Source organism: Mauremys reevesii, linkage group 6, assembly GCF_016161935.1.
Source record: "Mauremys reevesii isolate NIE-2019 linkage group 6, ASM1616193v1, whole genome shotgun sequence".
In the NCBI taxonomy this organism is placed as follows: Eukaryota; Metazoa; Chordata; order Testudines; family Geoemydidae; genus Mauremys; species Mauremys reevesii.
Window position 1 is genome coordinate 110,954,114 of NC_052628.1, and position 22,174 is coordinate 110,976,287.

General features: G+C 39.1%; 1 protein-coding gene across 17 annotated transcripts in view; it reads right to left on the reverse strand.

Moving 5' to 3' along the window:
- Window positions 1–22,174, reverse strand: part of LINGO2 (leucine rich repeat and Ig domain containing 2) — a 716,716-nt gene that overhangs the window by 683,324 nt on the left and 11,218 nt on the right. For 2 of the 17 annotated variants that reach the window (XM_039543514.1, XM_039543519.1), the window contains exon 2: window positions 12,823–12,909. The exons of 13 other annotated variants lie outside the window; for them this stretch is intronic. The gene's annotated coding sequence lies outside the window, so the exon portion shown is untranslated. Of the gene's footprint in view, window positions 1–12,822; window positions 12,910–15,149; window positions 15,266–22,174 lie in introns of those variants that run through there. 2 more of the 17 variants (XM_039543518.1, XM_039543521.1) reach the window with 2 other exon arrangements.

A 22,174-nucleotide genomic window follows, 5' to 3' on the forward strand; every position in this document is an offset into this window, starting at 1 on the left:
ATTCACCTCTGTGCAGAGGGCCAGCACTAGCAGTGATTGAGAAATGTATTTTGTTTCCTGGGAGAAACACACCTTAAAATTGTATAGGATTTTTTTTGCTGAACTTTTGGGGCGGTCACTGAAAAGCTCCAAACCCTGACATTTAAAAAAAAATCCACAAAAAATTTAGACAAAAATGAACGTTTTATTTTCTCAGCTCATTTGTCAACAACCCCCATGTGCTCCCCGATTATTCTCGTTTTTTGGGGGGAGAAGGGGGTGTAAGATGCAAACATTTCCATTTTGACTTGGGGGGGCGCAAAAATGCTTAGTGAAAATTTCTCAGCTAGCTCTAGCTTGCACAAGGCCTGGGTATAGTTTAAGGCCCACTTAAGTCTTATGGTCCAGATCCTCAAAGATATTTAGGTGTGTAACTGCCATTTAAACCAGTAGGAAACACCTACATACCTTTAAGGATCTGGGTCTATGCGCTGAGTCTCTGCAGAGAACTGAATTTCAGCCTAGGTGAAAAAGAACCCTTCTGCCTCTTATCACTCATATGTTCAAGTTGCAAGGCTATATATCACAAAACTAGTGTATTTTGACACTTCAAATCTGTCAAATGCTCGTGGAGTTATGAGTTATGTGTGTTTGCTCTCTTGATAAACCAGCCTCACAAAGAAATCTCACAGGAAAAATGGCCTTGTTAATCATTACTATTAAGTATTTGTATTGCAGTAGCATTAGAAGCCTCAGTCATGGACCATGACTCCATTGTACCAGGCCCTGTACACAAAGAGAACAAAATATGGTCTCTGCCCCCAAAAGCTTACAGTCTAAATAGCCAGTTTGAAATTTTCTCATCACCATCGGGGATATTCTCCAACCAAACTGTTCACTGGAATGCAAGGGGAAGAAAAGACCTCCCAACAATACCTGAACCTGTTTTTTCCTAAATACATTTTTTTTTGGTAAGTCGTAGCTTCAAAATTAGACACTGAGCTTGTGCTTGTGCTTTCAAAATATGAGTATTTGTGCTTAAACAGCTAATTCTGTGCAAATTATATTATATATTTATATACTATTATGATATTTTGTATTACACCCAAAACGGTTTTTTTTAACTTCAGATTATAGATTATGCAACATTAGCAGAAGTACATGCATCTAATGTCCATAACCATTTTGCATGTAAAAATGTAGACTTTACATGCACAAAAAACCTGGTTGTGCATGCATCTATCTTATGGAAAGAATTCAGGCATCTAGTTTTGATAAATTATCCCTATGGGGCAAGGAAACAAAAAAATACCAGATGTGCAAAATGGCACATTTTTAGCTCCTCATAATCCCAATGACCATGACAGCCATTTCTGACAGCAGATTGTGTTCTTACCAAGAAACAAAAGCAAATAGTTGCCCTATTATATTTTACATAAAACCATTTCGATGTCTTATTTTGTCACTATTTGCTCTACTTTTTTTATGATGGAAAACCAGGCCACTTGTATGTAGATGCCTAAATATGAATTTAGCTATCTTTAGGCACCACAAATTGCAAATTTTGGCATCAGATTTCAAGGTCATATCTGAAAGCTCAGTATTCTAACAGAAGGAGAAATGGTGTCGGAAGAAGGAAAGGAAGTTACCATGCTTAAGAGAGAGTGGATACTTTTCTAAGGATACCGCTAAACCATGTATTAAGGATGATTTTAATCCTTGACTTGTAAAATCACTTCCAAAGAATTTTTCTCATGATTTTTTGCATCTTTGCAACACACTAGATTATATTTCAAAATACCCACACAGAAGTATGACAGGTCTCTGCATAATGACTTGAGCCCCCCCCCCCCCATTATTATTTGTATTTCAGTAGCATTTAGATGCCCCTCTCACGCTTTGTCATCTTTGGAAAAATGTCTCAATTCAGACACTGCAAAAGATCCCCCCATAGTGAACTGGAACTGAAACCAATGATTCCAAATAATAGAGTCTTGCTGTTTAGATCACAGTTGAGGGCTAAGGGGTGAAATCCCTGCCCCATGGAAGTAAAGGCAAAACACCTTTACTTTAATGGAACCAGAATTTCACCCAAAAAGTCTGTTAGTAGTTACACACATACCAATGCTATTTTAAAGCATTTTAGAATAGCTAGATGCTAGACTAAAATAGTTCATTATTTCGGTTTAGCGCTTAATATATATTTTATAATTTGTGGTTATAGAAGGGAATGTTCAACAAAATGTGTGTGGAAACATTCACAGCACATTAATGGAAGCCCTTTTTAAACCTCTATCTTGTGAGCTTTAAAGACACCAAACATGATTATAAAAGGCTAATGTCATAACAGGTCCCCCCTGCCAAAAAAAATAAATCCTTTTAGCTTTATGAGCAAGAAATGGCTCAATCCCACTTGCATGAGCAGAAACTATAGAAATGAGTAATGGATGCAGGATCAGGTCAAAGGAAGACAGCAAGTTTCTGTTGTTGCCTGATGTTTGTGTAAAATGGTTGTCAGCATAAAACTTTCCATGTTATAATTGAGCGAAATTTTTATATACAATTTTTAAATTCCGGAAACTTACTTAATAAAATCAGTTTCTAAACAAATTCAATATCATAGGATTTTTTTTTTTATGAGTTGGCTCAAATTCAAGTAGTAAATCACTTTCGGATACTCTTACTATTCTACAATAGGAGTCTGAATGCCATTAAAAACAGTAATGGATTTTTAAAAGGCTTGGCACAGAGCCTTCCATCATATTACAGAATATTTACAGTTGTATCCCAAAGAATAATTATGAGTTAGAGAAAATTTGCGAGTACCAAAAGTCATGGGAAACTCTTGTACAGACCTGTTTTCTTCATAACTATGATTAGCAAGGTGTTTGTGATACCAAGGTGGGCCCTTCAAAAGTGTTTCAGTGACTTAGGAGTCCAGGTCCCATTAAACATCATTGAGATTTATGCTTTTGAATTACTTAGGTATTTTGGAAAATTCTAAAGACTATTACAGATTTTTGTTGGGAGTAACTCTTGGAGATCAGTTGATGAAGCTCAGAAATAGTGTATTATTCTGAGTAGGACTATGCACCTCACATAGATCCATTGTTTCATCTGTTGGGCCAGATTCAGGGGTATACTGCTTTGTGCGGCTCTGGTGATACAAAGCAGCCACAAACCTGGCCTCAAGGACCAGATAAACTGGCGATATGGCTACTTGGCTTTCCTAAAGTGGTTCAAAACTGCCAGGGGGTCCTAGAGAAACTAGCCCATCTTTTCTAAAGTCAAGAAATGACAATCCTATTTTCTCAGAATTAAAATGTGGTCTTATGAACAATGCGTCAGGCTCTTTTAAAGTTTGCTCATGGTAATAAAAATGGCTATGTAAGACTACCATCTTCTTATTCAACAGCTCCGTTCCCAGTTTGCATTCCATATCCAGTCTCCTTACTTTACTGACAAAATTAATATTTAATTATTTTTCAAACATTTTTGTTTACTCCTATTAGCACTGCAAAGCTAATACAGCTCAGTGCAGCTGGGGTTGGGAGACAAACACAGTAAAGAATCACCTCTCTAGGATATCTGGCTACAGTTTGGCACCTGGTGCAAGTTAAAACAGCTTCAGAACTGTTCCAACTTGGCCATCTAAGGGACCCCAAAGGGGCCAATACACTGGATGAGATTGTCAGACCACATTGCTCTTTTGCCATACCCCCACCCATTCCCTATAACCTGTAAAAAGAAGCTTTCTGGCCCCTTTGTGCAATAGGGCTAGCACAAAGAGGCTGGTTTAGTAGCATGGTTCCCTGTATTTAGGCAGGTCAATTTACAGTATTTTATTGTGATGCAGTTCTATATTTAGCTTGCAAGAAGGCACAATCTGTAAAACTAGCCAGGTGTATAGTTATTCCCAGAAGTTCCAGTATCTGTACCAAACACATCTTGGGGTCCAGGGATGTAGGTTTTATACATACACACTCACACCCTTTTAATTTCTTATTTGTTCAATACCTTGCCAGCTTTTATACATTGGCACATGCTTGGTAATAATTCCCAGCAGCATATGGGTAATAAACCTTTGAAGACAAAAAACATTCCACTGCATACACTTCTCCTCTGGGGAAGGAATGAGAGAACAAACACATGGCAAATGTTCATATGGTTAAATGCAGTGGAGTGTTGGCCACTTATGATATTTGAATATAAAAAAACCTTATCTCTAAAGATGTTCTAACTGTTTTAATACATCTTTTCCACACTTTGTAAATATTATGGGGGAGATTTTCAGAGTGCCCAAGGAGTCTTAGGAGCCCACGTCCTAATTAAAGACCGTGGGACATGTGCTCCTAAAATCCCTTAGGCTTTTTTGAAGAGCTCCCCCTCAGTCTTTATGATGTTGATACTTCATCTGGGGGCTCAAAAATCCTAAAACCGATACACATGACTGTATATTGTTATAGAGTGGCATTGGAGTATCAGTGTTCTGTGCTCAGGGAAGAAATAACTTGCATTTTGTGTGTATTGGAAAATGGAGGCAATATGAATCTTTTTATGCCTATGTGTTTGATGAGAAAAGCACACCAGCATCTGAAGCACCATGGCTTTGGTATGTGACATTCATTGATTATGTTAACTTAACATAAATTGGCCACTTGCAAGTTATGCTTGTTAGAATTTCAAATAAGTACCATGCAAATGCTTACTTAGTTTCAGCATTTTTTTTCCACGATGCATCATCTGAAATGCAAGAAACTGCAACTGACCTCAGCATTCCCCCTCATCCCACTTATTTTAATAGATTCCCCATTTTTCACTACAGATCACTACAACTTCCCCATTTTTCATGGCTCGCTGCAGGCATGAGTGTAGTCAGCTATCTATTCGAAGATTTCTGACTCCAGGCCAGGATTTACAAAGTGTGTTAGACTTTCAGGTATCACAAACTGTATTCCTCAGTCTTCAACTTAAAGTGCAACAGAGCTATAGAGTTGTGTGTGTCCAGCATCCCAAATAAATAATCCTGTGTGTTTATTACAACTGATTCCTGTCTCTTTTCTATCTTGAAGAACAGAAACATGGCTTTTGCCACAAATTCTTCCTGGGCAGCAGCCCAGGCGCTAATTGAACTCTATATATGCAAGTGCTAGGACTTGTCGGCATGGTTAGTACAGCTTGTCAGTTATAAGAGGCAAATAGCATATATTAAACCAATCATCAGCAAGAACTGATAGGTTCTGGATACCGCTACCACTCTGAATGGGAGGAATCAGCTGATGGGGCAACTGATGGTGATAGAAATTTTAACCAGTTCATTATTTTAAATAGGGAGAATGTTACAGGCCAGGTCCCCAGCTGATGAAATCAGCATGGCTCCATATAGGTCACAGGAACTATGCTAATTTACACCCACTCACCCTAGTTTTGTAAGCAACTCACAAACTGCTAAAATAGTTGTTCCAAATCAGTATTGTTACTTCCCTCTCCATAAAAAGAAACTTTATGACTGTCTGCATTTGACAGTCCAAGAGTAGCAAACAAATAGCCAGCAAAATTATGCTTTAAACTTCATACTATCCTCATACTGTCAGCACTAATCTTCTTTAAGAGGGAATAACCACCTCTTACCCCCCCCACACACACAATAAAGTGCCAAGTGCATTTAAATAAATACTGCATGAAGACAGAATTTCATGAGCAGTCTAATTTCTGCAATACATTTCCAAGTCAATCTCAACATCTACTTGCACACAGCACAATACTACTTAAAGCAAACACAGATTGTAAGTGAACAGGCCCATTTTAGCCTCTACGCTACAGAAAACAGTGTTTGATATCCAAACAGTAATTCATTTTTGTAATGTGAATTTCTATGTAATTATTAGTTTTCATTCTGTCCATCTTTTATTAGGAAATTTTCAAAAGCAAAAACTAAGTGTCTAATTTTGTCCTTTTTTCTGTCATTGGCATAGGTTTGGTCTTCCTTTAGAGATGTGATCTGCTGCTTACTTTGCGGTAGTTCTGAGGGAGGTGGACAAAAAGTCCAGCTATGTTCCACACAAGCACTAGTCACTGAAATTTCAATGGAACCATATTCTGTCAGAATATACACTTCTGACTAAATCAAAACCCTTTGCAAAATTGGGTTTCTTTGATTGGAATTTTGTTTTGGAAGGAAACCAGACTATCTGAAAAGTGAATATTTCTGGAACAAAAAAAAGTTCTGATTTTTCATTTTGAAATGACTGTTCCAATTTATTTTGAGTTATATCTCATTTCAATTTTGACTTAATTTGTGATGTAACATTTTGATTCAGCTGCAACAGTTTCTTCAGAATATTTGTGTGTAGAGTTTTGAAATGTTTGTTTTTTGTTCCAATTCAGAACAAAGCCAAAATTTCAAAATACTTTGCACAATGGAACTTCTATTCTCCACATTCTCCCAGTACGGGGTGTCTTTGACCCCCTCTGGTGGCTGATCCAAAGGGAACGTTGACAAGTCTGCTACTACTACAGTCATTTAATTCAAGCCAAAAGAGGCTTATACTTTTAACACTGAAGTTCCCAATTTCAGACTCCACACTCAGCTCAAGCAAGAGCAGTTGCATGTTTATTTCCCCATGGAACAGGCTTTGATCCCCATTCATTTGCCAAATCAGCCACATAGTGATTGAAGAGCTGTTTCTATCATAGGTGACCATAAAAAGACTGGAGATTTCTCCCCCCGCCAGCAGCTATCTTACTGGAAATCACATGTCAAAAATTGGCCTCCATTTTAAACACCCTCAAATCAGCTACTTGGATATCCAACTAGCCTAAATTGTAGATACAAATGATTGTAGGCCTTATCTCCAGATAATATAAATTGGAACAATACCACTGACTTGTAGGGAGTTGCACCAGTTTACTCCTGCTGAGAATCTGGCCCAGTGCCTATAATTATGTTCCTTCAGTTCACATGTGTATAGTTTGAGACTCAGTGCTGGCAGGGATGATCATTTATCCCTACATCCACATTTTGTATTCTTTTAAAAAAAAAACAAAGCCTTTCTACAGACCTTAACTGTTCAATATTTTCTATCACTGGGGGAAGGAGAGAGGATGTGGTTAAGCTTTATTTTGTAATGTATTTGGGTTTTGCCATTTAAATCTTCCAGTTGAAATGCTTGGGATGAAACAAACAGCAAAACCAAAGTGATTATACAAATGGTCAAATACATATTGTCAATTCTCTTTTTAAATTTTACATTGTGAGAACTGAACAAATGAAAAGCTCCAGACTTTGCTTTGGCTGTCTACTGAATTAAAACCTGTGGAATTTGTTGCCACAGGATGTTGTGAAGGCCAAATTTATAACTGGGCTCAAAAGAATTAGATAAGTTCATGGAGGATAGGTCAAGATGGTCAGGGATACAACCCCATATTCCAGATGTCCCCAAACCTCCAACTGTCCAGTTCTAGCTTCTGACAACAGGGAATAAAATTTCCCTATTCTGTTCATTCCCTATGAAGTATCTGGCATTGGCCACTGTCAGACAGGATACTGGGCTAGATAGACCAAGGATAGCCATTTTTGTGTATGTTCTTAAAAAGGTATATTTGATACAGACCAGGAGACAGGCTTCCAAGGGAGCCTATGACTGATAGTCAATTTATTACAGCCTTGTTGTGGATCTTCTTGCATAGTGGTGTTGCATATAGCTGTTGAAGCTCTAAACTGTTGCTATTTAATTTTTTTTAAGATACTCTAGGTTACTACCCCCAATCCTGAAAGTTTAAGCAAACTAATCTAGCAAAGACCCGTGTGTGTTTTAAATAGATTTGGAATCAAGCTGCTACATACATACATATCAGAATAAAATAACTTGACCTTTTAGTTTATTTCTTGTATTTAGGTCATATCCTGTACATTAAGACAGTACTACTGAAGAGTGCCCTTATTAGGAACCAGTACTGGAATCTGTTTATTGTGTAACTGTGTGTTCCCCTGCACCTGATAGGTGAGAGCCCATTCCTAGTACAAACAGTTAATACTCAGGCAAAAAAACACCCAAACAACAAATAAAAAACCCAACCCTTCAACACTAAGTGGGCAAAGGAAGGTGTGACAGTTCAGTAATGTCTTTATAGCGCTTAGAGGCTCCACCCAAGATCTGTGTCTCATTGCACGACGTCGCTGAAAAAGTATACTGTATATTGTTCATCTCTGCATAAAAACATCGTAAGCACCTTTGGGTTGAGACTCTTACTACCTGAATAGCCGAGACAAACAAAAGGAGAAGAAAGGAGTATTATCCCAGTTTTACACATGGAGAAATAAGGCACAGGTTGGATTCAGTGAGTAGCTCAAGGTACCAGAGGAGCAGAGAATGAAATTCCGAATCCCAGTCCGGGGCCTTAAACTCAAAGCCATTCTTAGGCTGTTGACAGTGGCAGTAAATGAGAATGTCATTTACTTTACATTACTAGAAATCCCACCTGAATGAATTATTTCAGGTGCCTCTTGTCGTACATATCTTGAGCTACTGAACAATATTGACAAATGTATATCCTGGTTCTGATAGTTTCATTCACCACTTCACACCCAGTTCTAAATTTTTCTGTTCGGAAGTACAGTAAAACCGTCTTCTTTCAGTTTCAGAAGGCAGTGTAGAAGTATAGAATCTCTAGGGACATGTCTGCTTAATAATTAGTGTCTTGTTTGACAGCAGGGGAAGGTCCTTGAAATGCTGTGGGATAAGTATGTCATTGGTGCTAATTCCCTTGTTGCACAGGTACCAGCTCCTTGTTAGAGAGATTTAAAAAGTGTCTGATACCAGTTTCTTTTACAATGTTCTGGATTAAGGAATTTCATTTCTGCAACTGCAGATCATATGATTTAAATTATAGGGATAGAGCACATTGCTGAGCTGAATAATAGGTTGGACATGCAGAGAATTGGCAATAATCACAACTTGGCCTTTAAAAAAAAAAAACACACACACCTACCCAACACATACACATACACACTTTCATCTCAGTAAACAAGGGGCTATTGGCTAAATATCTGAGGTACTTATTACACACAGAATTATGTTAAAATAACTTTATTAAGATTGTGAAATCAAACACTGAACAGTTAAGAATCATCAGGAAATGCATACTATTCAAACCATGCTCTGAAGATGAATAATTTCCTCATGGTGCTCATCACTATAGTATCTGAGTGCTCCATAAATACTAGTGAATTTATTTTCACAACACCCCTGTGGGGTGAGGGGTATTTCTACTTCCATTTTACACGTGGTGAACAGAGACAGAGAGAGATTAAGACCAAAACTAATATCCACTAGTTTTAGGTGCCCAATTTGACACACCTATAACCTGATATTTCAGAGTATTGAACATTATGTAGAACTTTATATGTTCAAAGCACAGCTCCCATTGACTTCAGTTGCAGCTGTTAGTGCTTAAGACTTCTGCAGATTAGATCACAGGATCTCAAGGTCAAGCAACCAGAAGGTGAGGAACACACAATTAGCAACCACCAATGAAATGTCTGGTGATTTGCCCAGCATCACATAGGAACATTGTGACAGCAGCAGTCTCTATCCCTGCCCCAACTCCCTCCTGACTTCACCAGTTCCCAGTTTCAGTCTTTGTCCCCAAGCTTCTAGTCTCAGTATATTCCCTCAGCCTCTCCCCTCCAGGTCCAGCTGTTGTCCATTCTACATTTGAATCAGCTCCCATCTCCTCCCTCCCACTGCCTGGGTGCCAGCAATGGGAACAATGTAAACACAAGAAAGACTCCCTGTTCTCAGTTCCAGTGCCCAGCTCTGGCCCCAGGCCAGCTAGCAGCAGCAATTGCAATTCCAGGGAAATACTGATTCTATCGGGGGGCAGAGCAATCAGGGAATTTAGCTGCTAAAAACTAGAGTCTCTACTGAGCCCGTGGGAACTGTGATTTTTCAAAGACTTAGAACTTGGCCAAGTTTGGGTGGATTTTCACAGGTACAGCAAAAGGCCTGATGCAGAGGCCACCCGCTCCCTGTGTGCACACACAAATTTCAAGTCCCTGCTCCAAAGCATAGATCTTCTGGGGCTTTTTAAATACAGGGAAGAAAAGCTCTATTTTCCCCTGGCCTCATTCATGAAAAACAGCAGAACCATTTTGGCTGAAATTTTCCACAAACATTCAGTCAGAGGCAGATACTCAGCACAAAATTTTTTGACCCAAATGCTTACAGCTTGGCAAAGTTATGAGCAACTGAAGACAGTTTTATAATATTAAGTGTCAGTAATAGTAGGTGGAACTTGCAGTCCCACCTATAAATTATATGTAGGCACCCAGCTCCTATGAAAATAAAACCAGTACAGATCACACACTTTATGGGCAGAGAAATAAGAACAGTAGTCAAGAAAATATACTTCTATTTCATACATCTAAGGAGTCCTTAAAGCAACATTGACAAAAAGTGATCTACAGTCTTATTTCTCTGTAGAACTAAGAAGTGTTTATGCAGGGAATTCCCTTCAGTTTTGACTTTTGTTTGCTCATATTTGAAGCTAACCTGAAAGCGCCAGTTCAGAGTACTACAGGTCACATTCTTAGCTGGTGTAAATTAGCATTTCTCCACTGACATCAACAGAGGTAAATGGAGCTATGTCACTTCAGAACAAATGATGGATCTAGCCCATTTATTTTTTGTCTCCTTTGGGCACAAATGACAGACACCTTTGCCAGCTGGCATGCTTCATGCTGAATCAAAAACTGTTGAACAAAAGAGTAAAATTCTACTGGCACAACAGTTTTCCGAACCAACACCTTTTGCAGAGATCTGTGGTACAGACAGAAGAGTTTTCCAAGATCAGCATTTTGCAGTTAAGCACTACATTTGACATTTCTATTTGATGAGTATTGAAAAATACTCATCAAACAAATGTCTAAAACAAGAGGCTGAATGTGTGTGTGTTTTCACAATGTTCATGGCAGAACATTAGGAATCCTACAATACTGATCAGTTAATCTTCTCTAATAAAAATTAAACTTATTATATAATAGCAAAAATAATGCCATAAGTAGGTCAAAAAGCACTCAAGAGGTTTGCAACAATTAGATAGTCTAAGCAGAGAAAGGAATAACCTGCAGCCAGAGAAGTCTGTAGAGATCAGGGAATCGAGTCTAACCAGATCTAGAAATGGGAGCTGCATGATAAGAGAGAAATCAGAGATTTGAAGATTGGGGAAGAGGTTGAACAGCTAGAAAAACTGCACTTGCCTGTAACTATCTATTCTCAAACCCAAATGTCGCCTTTTCTTTTGCATCAGTGGTGTGACCCAAAGCCTATTGAAGTCAATGGAGAGACTCTGATTGATTTAATGACTATTTTAATCAACAGAGAATCTGCCTCAATGGCCTTTGTATCAGGCCTCCAGCTCCAATTCAGCAAAGCAATTAAGCACATGTTTAAGTCAGCTGCTGAATTGGGGCCTTGATTCTCAAATCCTTGCTGAGAAGAAATTTAACCTCCAAACCCAAGGGGCAAATATCATTTGCTAGCTATATTACAGCTTCCAGTCCAAAGTGTGCCTCCCACTCCTTCCAGGAATTCACTAAGAAATGACTGAATACATTGAACTCTGGAGAATTTTACCTGTTTTTAATACATGAAAGTTGAATAAACCACATTCATATGACATGTGGATTTATGCTATATAGTAAGCATAAACTCATCAGGGATGAGCTTTAAGATATGGTGCAACTTTTACTCAAGAGGCCATCAAGCATCTGCAGGCAATTGCTTGATTTGCCTATAGTTTGCACCAACCTATTTGTCCTGTTACAGTGGTCATCATTGAAATATTTACTTTTAGCCTAATTAACATGATTGCAGGATTTTCTGTACTCAGGAAATATATCTTACATTCCCTATATCACCAAAAACACCTTACTTACAAACAGCAACTGCTGCACACACAATAATTTTATAGCACTTACCACATATAGACATTCTAAGCAGGTCATATACTAACATTTTAAAATTTAATTACATACACTCTGCCTCCAACAAATTATGATTGTAAAACTGTTAGCTTACCCCACTGGCCACAGGAACAAATGCTTTAGTACCAAACTAGTACAGCAGGTCACTTTTTTTTTTTTTTTTTTGTATTTTTGATGGAATTTGTTTGACAAAAACATTCAAAAATCTGGTGTGAAAGATATCCACCATTTCCCAAACAAACACCTTAAGACACAACCTAGATCAGTATCTAAAACCAATAAAAAAAAAGTTAAATACTAAATAAATCAAAATCAGTGAACCAAGTTCTCGGGAGGGGAGGCAAGCCTTACACCCTCAACATCTTGGCCTCTAGCTTTAGAATTCACTGATCTTGGTGATGAGAAGGCCTTCCAGAAGACAGAGGCTGCACCGCCGCAGACAGCTGAACATAGAAGCTGCCGCCGAATTGCTGCTGCCGCGGAAATGCATGTGCCACCCTAACAGTACACGGACTGCCCCCACCGTCCACGGTAGCAATTCACTGCACTGCTTGGGGGCAAAAACACACGGACTGCCGCCCCTTGGAGATTGCCGCCCCAAGCACCTGCTTGGAATGCTGGTGCTTGGAGCCGGCCCTGAGGACTGGTATGACATGCTCATAGAGGAGCACTCAGCTCAAGAGTGGGCATCAACATTCTGCCCCACCCAAATCTTCTGTATAGTTTTCAATGACAGCCCTGAACAAAAAGCATACTATTGTGTGCTCTTAAGAGGGGTGGAAGGCTACTGATCCTCAGAGTGCAGCAGTGGCAAACTCCTAAGTTGTGCTTATGTTAGCAAAAGGGGGACATACAACCTCCACAACTCTTGCAGAGAATTCCTCAGCCTCCTCTCTTAGCTTCCCTTCAGTCTACATCATCTTTCGCTCAAGTTTAATCTGGATCTGATGATGAAAAAGGACAGAGAGCAAAGAATCAGCAGCATGCTAATTAAAATACAACCAGAAATATCCCACCGCTTTTTCAGTAGCCTCATGTTAAATTGAACATGAAGAATGAGATGGAACTCTGCAGAACCCAATACAGGACATCCCTTGGGAAGGACCATAATTGCCCATCAGTGCTCTCTGAAAAAAAAAAAATTCTTCCAGCCCACTCTAAAGCAAATCATGATCACTGATAGGTTTGCAGATTTCAAAAAAGTAATTTTACAACAGTAACCAGATAAAATAATTGTATAAAGAAACATGGAGCTTCATGGTTAGTAAGTAATATAAATACAACTATTACGTTACATTACAATTTATCCTTTCAAAAAGGAAAGCACAAAGCCTATGTTGGCAAATGAATTCATCAATAACATTAGTAAATATTTTCTTGCAAAGAATTTATAGTTTTGCCTTCTAAAAAAATGCCCTGTAAAGCTATGGCTAAAAATCACATTGTCTCTTTGTGCCTGCCTCCAGTGGTGGTGGGGACATAGAAAAGAAATGAAGAGACGCTTTGGAGAATTAGAGCCTAGTAGCTATATGCTCTTTTATAACAATTAATATCTCAACTGCTAGCAAAAGGTTTTCCTTTTATAAATCAAACTGATCTTTGTATTACCTTCCATATATTCATATTGGGTAACTGTAATTTGCACTAAGCCAGACTGAAAAATTCCTTGTCCTTCAAATAAGGGCCAAAATATCATGCATCATTTCGTCCAGTACTGTAATTCCAAAGGGTAGAATTTAAAGATATTCCATCTAAATCTGATAGAATTTAGCCACAGATATTTTTCAAAAATACCATTTTCAAATGAAAGACTTAAAAAAAAAAAAAAGACTACCTCGCTCCTTAATGATTCAAGATGCCACAGCAGTGTAATCTTTATTGCTGGCAATTACTGCCATCTGCCCTAGAGATTAACCCAAAGTGTATCACAATGTCAATATCACACACAGTGAGTTGATGTAACAGAACCGCTGCCAATTCCTGGTAGAAGGAAGCCTTAGAACATTTCCAGTCTACAGGATGAAGAGACACTCCAGAGACTTTGCTTTTACTGGAAAACAAACCAATTCCATTTATGTGCAGCTATTAGACAACTGTTCTAGTATTCTTCACATAAACCAGGCACCAGCCAGGGTTGGAGCCTCAATGTGCCAAGTGCCACTATATTAAAACAAAAAAATAAAGTTAACTGAGGAAAAGAAAAGTCAATCACATTGAGAGCTGTAAGTCCCTGCCTTCTGTAGAGAGTACTGTACAGCAGCAGCTCCAGACAGGCATTCTCTCTCAAGGAGAGCACAGTATGCAGTATGGAAACAATGGCAACCTTCCTTTTCCTCTTTTTGGAAGGTCATTGCCATGGACAGGCCTACTCCTGCATAGTCCTTGGGCTCGGAGTCTTCTTGGCTCCTCTCTTAAAGGTACAGGGACAAAGGAAGACTTCTTATATCCTTCTGCTCTCCCACTACATGCTGGGCACAATCTTGGGCAGTTCTTTTGCATGATTCACTTAACTAGGCTTAAGACTCATGCAGGCTAGAATTGCAAGCTGGTAAACGCAGGATATTGTTGCCCCTCTGCCAAGCCGTAGGAGATGCTTGGGTCTTGCAGGTCAGCTTCCTATTGAAGGAGAAGTCAGTGACCTACAAACAGAGTGTGTTCTTTGTGCAAATTGTTTATTTTACACTCTATGAACCAATCCTGAAACAGAGGTAGTGAGATACAGTCCAAACACGTTCTCCCCTTCAGGATTCTCAGCCCAGATACAAATGCCTGATTCCCAGGGAACCACCCTGACTCTACAGAGTTAGAGGTAGAGCAAACTCCCTTGCTGTTTGCCACAGCTCCCGCAGAGATTCTTAATCACAAAACTTACATCAGAGCAGAATTTCTTCAGAGAGCTCACATACTAAGAAAAGCAACTTGTAAACTAGAATATACAAAAATATAAAAGATAGTGCCCTCTAGTGACTCCCACCATAAAAATACAAAGGTTTCATAGCACATCTTGGTCTTCATGCCATATTACATTTGGAAACCAAACATTTATGTTTAGTAACAAGTTGTGAGCAGAATCATTATAATATTGTTTATAGTTCATACATACAGTGTTTAAGGATAGTTGGGCGTTCACATTAGGGGAGAAGCTTTCAAATGTAGCAAGTTTAATGGAATATATTATACTTACCTTGCATTATTAAGCTACATGGTAATTACTGAAGAGCTTTGGGAGTTAATTTTCCCATTTCTTGCAGAATCAAGTAAAAAAAAAGAAGGCTTCTAGTCCATAATACCAAGTATCAGAGGGGTAGACGTGTTAGTCTGGATCTGTAAAAGCAACAAAGAATCCTGTGGCACCTTATAGACTAACAGACGTTTTGCAGCATGAGCTTTCGTGGGTGAATACCCACTTCTTCGGATGCAAGACCGAAGTCCATAATACTTCATTTGTGACATCAGAAAGTCTAATGTCAAACACAGCATTATAATATTGCAGGAGAAAGCAGAAAGGAAACAACAGAGCTAACATTGATTATTCTCCTCTGTTAGTGGCAGCTACAAGAAAACATCCCCGCTGGTATCCTAACACAGAGACAAGTGTTTTGTTAGGAACTTAGTCAAGGGAATTGTGTGCTTACCAAAGCACAAGTGCAGCAAACATGAGAAAACAAATACAGAAAGTGACTAGTCCACAAAATTTCTTGGGTACACAAATACCGTATATACTTGTTCATAAGCCGAAATTTTAGTAAAAAAGGGAAGCACCAGAGAAGGGGGTCGGCTTATGAACGAGTATAGAGAGGGAGAGGTGGGACACAGACCCTCCCCCCAACAGAGGGAGCAAGGAGAGGCAGCACAGCCAGCAGAGGTGGGGCCAAAGTCTTTCCACTTTTGGCCACGCTGCTCTCCCCTCAGCCTCCGAAGCAGCTGCAGTTCCGGGGCTGGCAAGCTGTGGCCGCGCTGCCCAGTCTGGCCTGCCAGTGCAGGCTGCAGCCGCGCCGCCTAGCATGCTGGAGCAGCTCCAGCCAGGCCAGAGATATCCTGCCCTGGCCCTCCCCAGATAAGGTGGGAAGGGATGGGATGGGGAGAGTGTGGGGGTCACAGGGGTTACTCCCCTGACTCCCAGCTTCTCCCCCAAAAAATTTCCCCACCAGTTGCTGTCCCGGCCTGTCAGGGTAAGCAGCTGGCGCGCTGGGACACTTTTGTTTACTTAGGTTTACCTTTGTGCCTGCGGACGCTCGAGATAAACAAACCATCTCGGGCACCAGGGGCTAATTCTGATGGCCCTGGAGCCAAAGTTTTCTGACCCCTGAATTACAGGGTTGGCTTATGAACAGGTTATAAAAATTTTCCATTTTTACTTATCCATCTTGGGGGCGGGGGAGTCGGCTTATAAATGCACCGGCTTATGAATAAGTATATACTGTTCGCACCTGTTGTGAAAGAATCTTTAAAAAAAGGCATAGGACAATGGAAGAAAAGTAAAGTAATAGGTGAGAATTATAGTCCACTTGAAGTAAATCCAAGATTCCTACCCTATAACTGTAAATTACGCAGAGGTCTGAGTTTCAAAAAGTTGTGTGCGCGCGCGTGTGTAAAAAAAAAATACAGATACAATTGTGCACCTAATTTGCCTGCACTGTTTTCGCAGTTGTGCATGAAAATTATTATATCAATAGACATAAGTCAATTTCCTAGCTGGGTAACTGCTCATTTGTGTGGGCAAATACACAGCTCTAGGGCAAAAACATCAAAAGGGCCTAAGCTATTTAAGAACCTCTGATCTTTCAATGGATCTTAGGTTCTCGAGTCAGTTAGGCCTTTTTTAATTTGTTTTTTTTTTTAAATTATACTTTAAACTAGGGCTGTTAAGTGATTAAAAAAATTAATTGTGATTAATCGTGCTATTAAACAATAATAGAATACCATTTATTTAAATATTTGTGAATATTTTTCTACATTTTCAAATATATCAATTTCAGTTACAACACAGAACACAAAGTGTACAGTGCTCACTTTTTTTATTACAAATATTTGCACCATAAAAAAAATATATTTCAATTCACTTAAGTACTGAAGTGCAATCTCTATCATGAAAGTTGAACTTACAAATGTAGAATTATGTACAAAAGCAACCTGCATTCAAAAATAAAACAATGTAAAACTTTAGAGACTACAAGTCTAATCAGTCCTACTTCTTGTTCGGCCAGTCACTCAGAAAAGTTTGTTTACACAGATAGAAGATAATGCTGCCCGCTTCTTGTTTACAATGTCACCCAAAAGTGAGAACAGGCATTTGCATGGCACTGTTGTAGCTGGCATCATAAGATATTTACATGCCAGATGCACTTAAGATTGTCCCTTGATGCTTCAGCCACCATTCCAGAGGACATGCATCCATGCTGATGACGGCTTCTGCTCAATAACGATCCAAAGCAGAGCGGACCAACGCATGTTCATTTTCATCATCTGAGTCAGATGCCACCAGCAGAAAGTGGATTTTCTATTTTGGTGGTTTGGGTTCTGTAGTTTCCACATCAGAGTGTTGCTCTTTTAAGCCTTCTAAAAGCATGCCCCACACCTCACCCTCTCAGATTCTGGAAGAGGCTTCAGATTCTTAAATCTTGGGTCAAATGCTGTAGCTATCTTTAAAAATTTCATATTGGTACCATCTTTGCATTTTGTCAAATCTGCAGCGAAAGTGTTCTTAAAATGACTAACGTGCTGGGTCATCATCCGAGGCTGCTATAACAACATGAAATATATGGCAGAATGCAGGTAAAACAGAGCAGGGGACATTCAATTCTCCCCTAACGAGTTCAGTCACAAATTTAATTAACACATTTTTTAAACTAGTGTCATCAGCATGGAAGCATGTCCTCTAGAACGATGGCCGAAGCATGAAGAGGCATATGAATTTTTAGTGCATCTGGCATGTAAATATATCTTTCAATGCCAGTTACAATAGTTCTATGCGAACACCTGCTCTCACTTTCAAGTAACATGGTTATTAAGAAGTGGGCAACATTGTCTCCCGTAAACGTAAACAAACTTGTTTCTCTTAGCAATTGAATTAACAAAAGGCAGGACTGAGTGGACTTGTAGGCTCTAAAGTTTTACATGGTTTTGTTTTGAGTGCAGTTATGTAACCAAAAAAAATCTAAATTTTAAGTTGCACTTTCACGATAAAGAGATTGCACTACAGTATTTATATGAAGTGAATTGAAAAATATTATTTATCATTTTTACTGTGTGAATATTTGTAAACAAAAATATAAAGTGAGCACTGTGCACTTTGTATTCTGTGTTGTGATTGAAATCTATAGATTTGAACATTTAGAAAAACAGCCCCAAAAAAGATTTAATAAATTTCAGTTTGTATTCTATTGTTTAACAGTGCAATAATCATGATTAATTTTTAAGTCACAATTAGTTTTTGAGTTAATCATGTGAGTTAACTGATTGACAGCCCTACTTTAAAGCACAATGAAGGCACATATTTATGTTCATTTTGAATTGTAAACCTCATCTGAGGTCTTTAATATGTTTTACAACATACTAAATAACTGGTAAACTACAGTGCTTTCTCAATCAAACAACCTGTGCAAAACCATGAGATGTACTAACTTTCCAGGAGCCAGATGGCAATGTCTAATTTGCATATGTAAATTTCATAAAATGTACACAGTATTTGTTTGTTTTTTGGAAGTCTTTTACATGCATTGTATCCAGCACTTTAAAAAACACAGCAAAATAAAACATGCTTTGAGGGCTCTGGGAAAAGGAATATAGATGAGAAAGCTCTTCAAAACTGACTTTTGGGTGTCTGGCTTTATCTGTGAGGTGGTCACATGCATTATGGAATGCAGGTTGGAGTCTGCTAGGTGATGGCAATCTCTGATGTGTTCCGATTTATAAGGCAAACAGGTTGCACATAAATAAGTGCTTCCAATGAGTTGCATACAAATCTAGTTATATGTGCCTTAGGTATCTCTGCAGCATCCAGCACCACAGCATCTAATAACCCTCTTACATAACTCCAGATAGGTGTCACTTGGTAGGTATTTGCAAAAATGCAATATTTCTTTCATGAAACTTTGATCAGAGCCTTGTCTCAATCAATAGCCAAATGTTTGCCTCATATTTGGGATTAGCTGAAAAGGAGATTATAAATATGTCTGTATCAGTTGAATCCCAAAGCTTCCTGATCCACTTAAAAATAGAAATAAGACAAAAAACCTACCTCTGTACAAACATACCATGCAACATACCTCACTAGCTGTGCCATAACTTAATGTATATGTTGCTTTCTACTTTCCTCCTGCCTCTTTGGTCAAACACGTGTGTTACATGCCTGAGCTTGATGATAATGAAAATAGCCCATGACTCGACTAAAAGTGGAGGGGTTTAGACACATACCAGTTATTTGCCTACCCTTATCTACAACTAATGAACTGAAACACAATAGATTTCCACTTTTTCAAGTTGTCTGTGAAATGTAGCATCCCCCACCAACATGTACTAACCAACCAACCATAACTGTTCAAGAAAAAACAAACATGGCATTAATAAGATCCCTGTTGTATATCACTTCCCAGTCCTATGCTGACAAAAATATTTTTGTGACTTCTTATGCCCCATTTGCCATTTATTAAGATGCTAAGCTTTCCAAGGCAAGGACCTTGTGTTCTTATTCATCTATGAAGTGCCAACTACCCTTTGGGTGCTATGTAAATACATAAAATAAAAATAATAATGCATAGTCTCAGGATATCCCAAATGCTAGGTGAAATAAACTGCACGCATTTGTTTCATTTCACTCATAGTTAAGAGGGTGCTGTTCGTTATCATGTGACTGGCACATTTTTCAGTGAGGTGTCACATGTCACTGTAAAATCCAGGAGTCAGGATCACAATGCAGATCCGTGATGCTCAGGAGCTTCAGATCTGTGCACCAAATCAAGCGATCTCACTCACCTACATGTACGTTTTCTGCATCCTGGATTAACATAAGGTTAAGTGGATCCAGTGGCCTATGGGGGCCTTCCCCATAAAAGGGTTGTGGAAGGGCAATGTTTATAGGCAAGAATAGCAGCCATGGATGAGAATGTGTTGCATTCCTGGCACCTGCCTGTGAGTTGGAGGTGTGTTGTGTAATCCTCCAACTCCTGTTAAAATTCCCTGTATGAAGCCTATTTACTCATAGTGAGTAAGGAAAGTGGATGAATAACTCAACAGAAGCGAATAAATCAGATGACTTTATTGTGAATTTTACATGAATAAAGACTTCAGAATAGGGCTGTAAAGGATTAATTCTGATAGAATTTGCCTACGTAATTTCAAATACTAAACAGTATGCGTAATTCAACAGCCATCATTGTGCTACGCTCTATTTTCAAATAACTCTTTCATCCCCAAAACTGACATAGCTGTATGAACTACAAAAAGAAAACCACCAATACTAGAAATGTTCTAGTTATGGTTACATTCTCTATACAGCAGTAGAAAAACAGAACCTTTTCCAATTGTAACGGGTGCAAGTAACAGATAAAAGCACTCAAACAAAATAATCAAGTTAGCTAGAGAGACAGGGACAGATCCTAACCTTCCATTGAGGCGCCTTTGGGCAAAGCTGCCTTAAAGCCAGTTTAACTGGCTGCATAGCAATCTCCCTATGGTAGGGGAGAATCCTTGGGAAGTTCAGAACCAGTGTAGGGAGCATGTTGGATAACGACTAGGGGCAACAGGAGTACAGTGGAGTACTGCAACAGTCTGACTAGGATTGCTCTAAAGAATGCTAGTGTGTTGGTAGTGTGGAAAGAAACATGAGACAATTCACAATATTAAAAGCCCTTCTGAAATCTTTTGAAGTCTTCATCTCAAAAAATTAGCTTAGAAATTCAACAACTAAAATGTTTTCTGATGAAACAATTCCAATTCACTTGTGCATTTAAAATTTTAGAAGTCCTCAAATTATGATTTAAAGGACTTCAAGTTACAGAGAATCCACCACTTTAAACCTGCAAGTGACCAATGCCTCGTGCTGCAGAGGAAGATGAAAAAAAACCCAGGTTCTCTGCTAATCTGACCCAGGGGAAATTCCTTCCTGACCCCAAAGGTGGCAGTCAGTTGGATGCTGAGCACTTTGGCAAGACTTACTAGCCACACACCTGGGAAAGACTCTTCTGTAGTAACTCAGAGCCCTCTCCATCTCGTTCCCCCATCACCGGCCTTTGGGGGATATTTGCTACTAGCAGTCATAGATCGGCTACATGTCACCGGAGTCAGTCTCATCATAACATCCCCTCCATAAACGTATCAAGCTCAGTTGTGAAGCCAGCTAGGTTTTCTGCCCCCACTGCTCCCCTTCAAAGGCTGTTCCAGAATATCACTCTTCTGATGGTTAGAAATCTTTACTAATTTCAAGCCTAAAACTTGTGATGGCCAGTTTATAGCCACATGTTCTTGTGTCCACATTGGCGCTCAACATAAATAACTGCTCTCCCTGCCTATTATTTATCCCCTTGATATATTTACAGAGAGCAATCATATCTTCCCTAAGCCTTATTCTGGTGAGGCTAACCTAGCCAAACTCTGAGTCTCCTCTCATAAAGTAGTCAAGTATCAGAGGGGTAGCCGTGTTAGTCTGGATCTGTAAAAGCAGCAAAGAGTGGCACCTTATAGACTAACAGACGCATTGGAACATGAGCTTTAGTGGGTGAATACCCACTTTGTCGGATGCATAAAGTAGGTTCTCTGACCATCCTAATAGTCCTTCTCCGCATCTGTTCAAGTTTTAATTCATCTTACTTAAATGTGGGACACCAGAACTGCACACAGTATTCCAGATGAGGTCTCACCAGTGCCTTGTATAACTGTACTAATGCCTCCCATCTCTACTGGAAATACCTCACCTGATACATTCTAGGACAGCATCAGTCTTTTCCACAGCTGCATCACATTGGCAGCTGAGTCATCCTGTGATCAACTAATACCTCCAGGTCTTTTTCCTCCTGTCACTTCCAACAGATACAGCCCAAGCTTATAGCAAAAATTCTTGTTGCGAGTCCTTAAGTTAATGACCTTGCGCTATTAAATTAAATTTCATCCCATTTCTATTACTCCAGTTTCCAAGGTCATCCAGATCTTGTATGATAGTCCTCCTCCATATTGGCAATTCCTCCCAACTATGGGTCATCCACAAAATGTTAT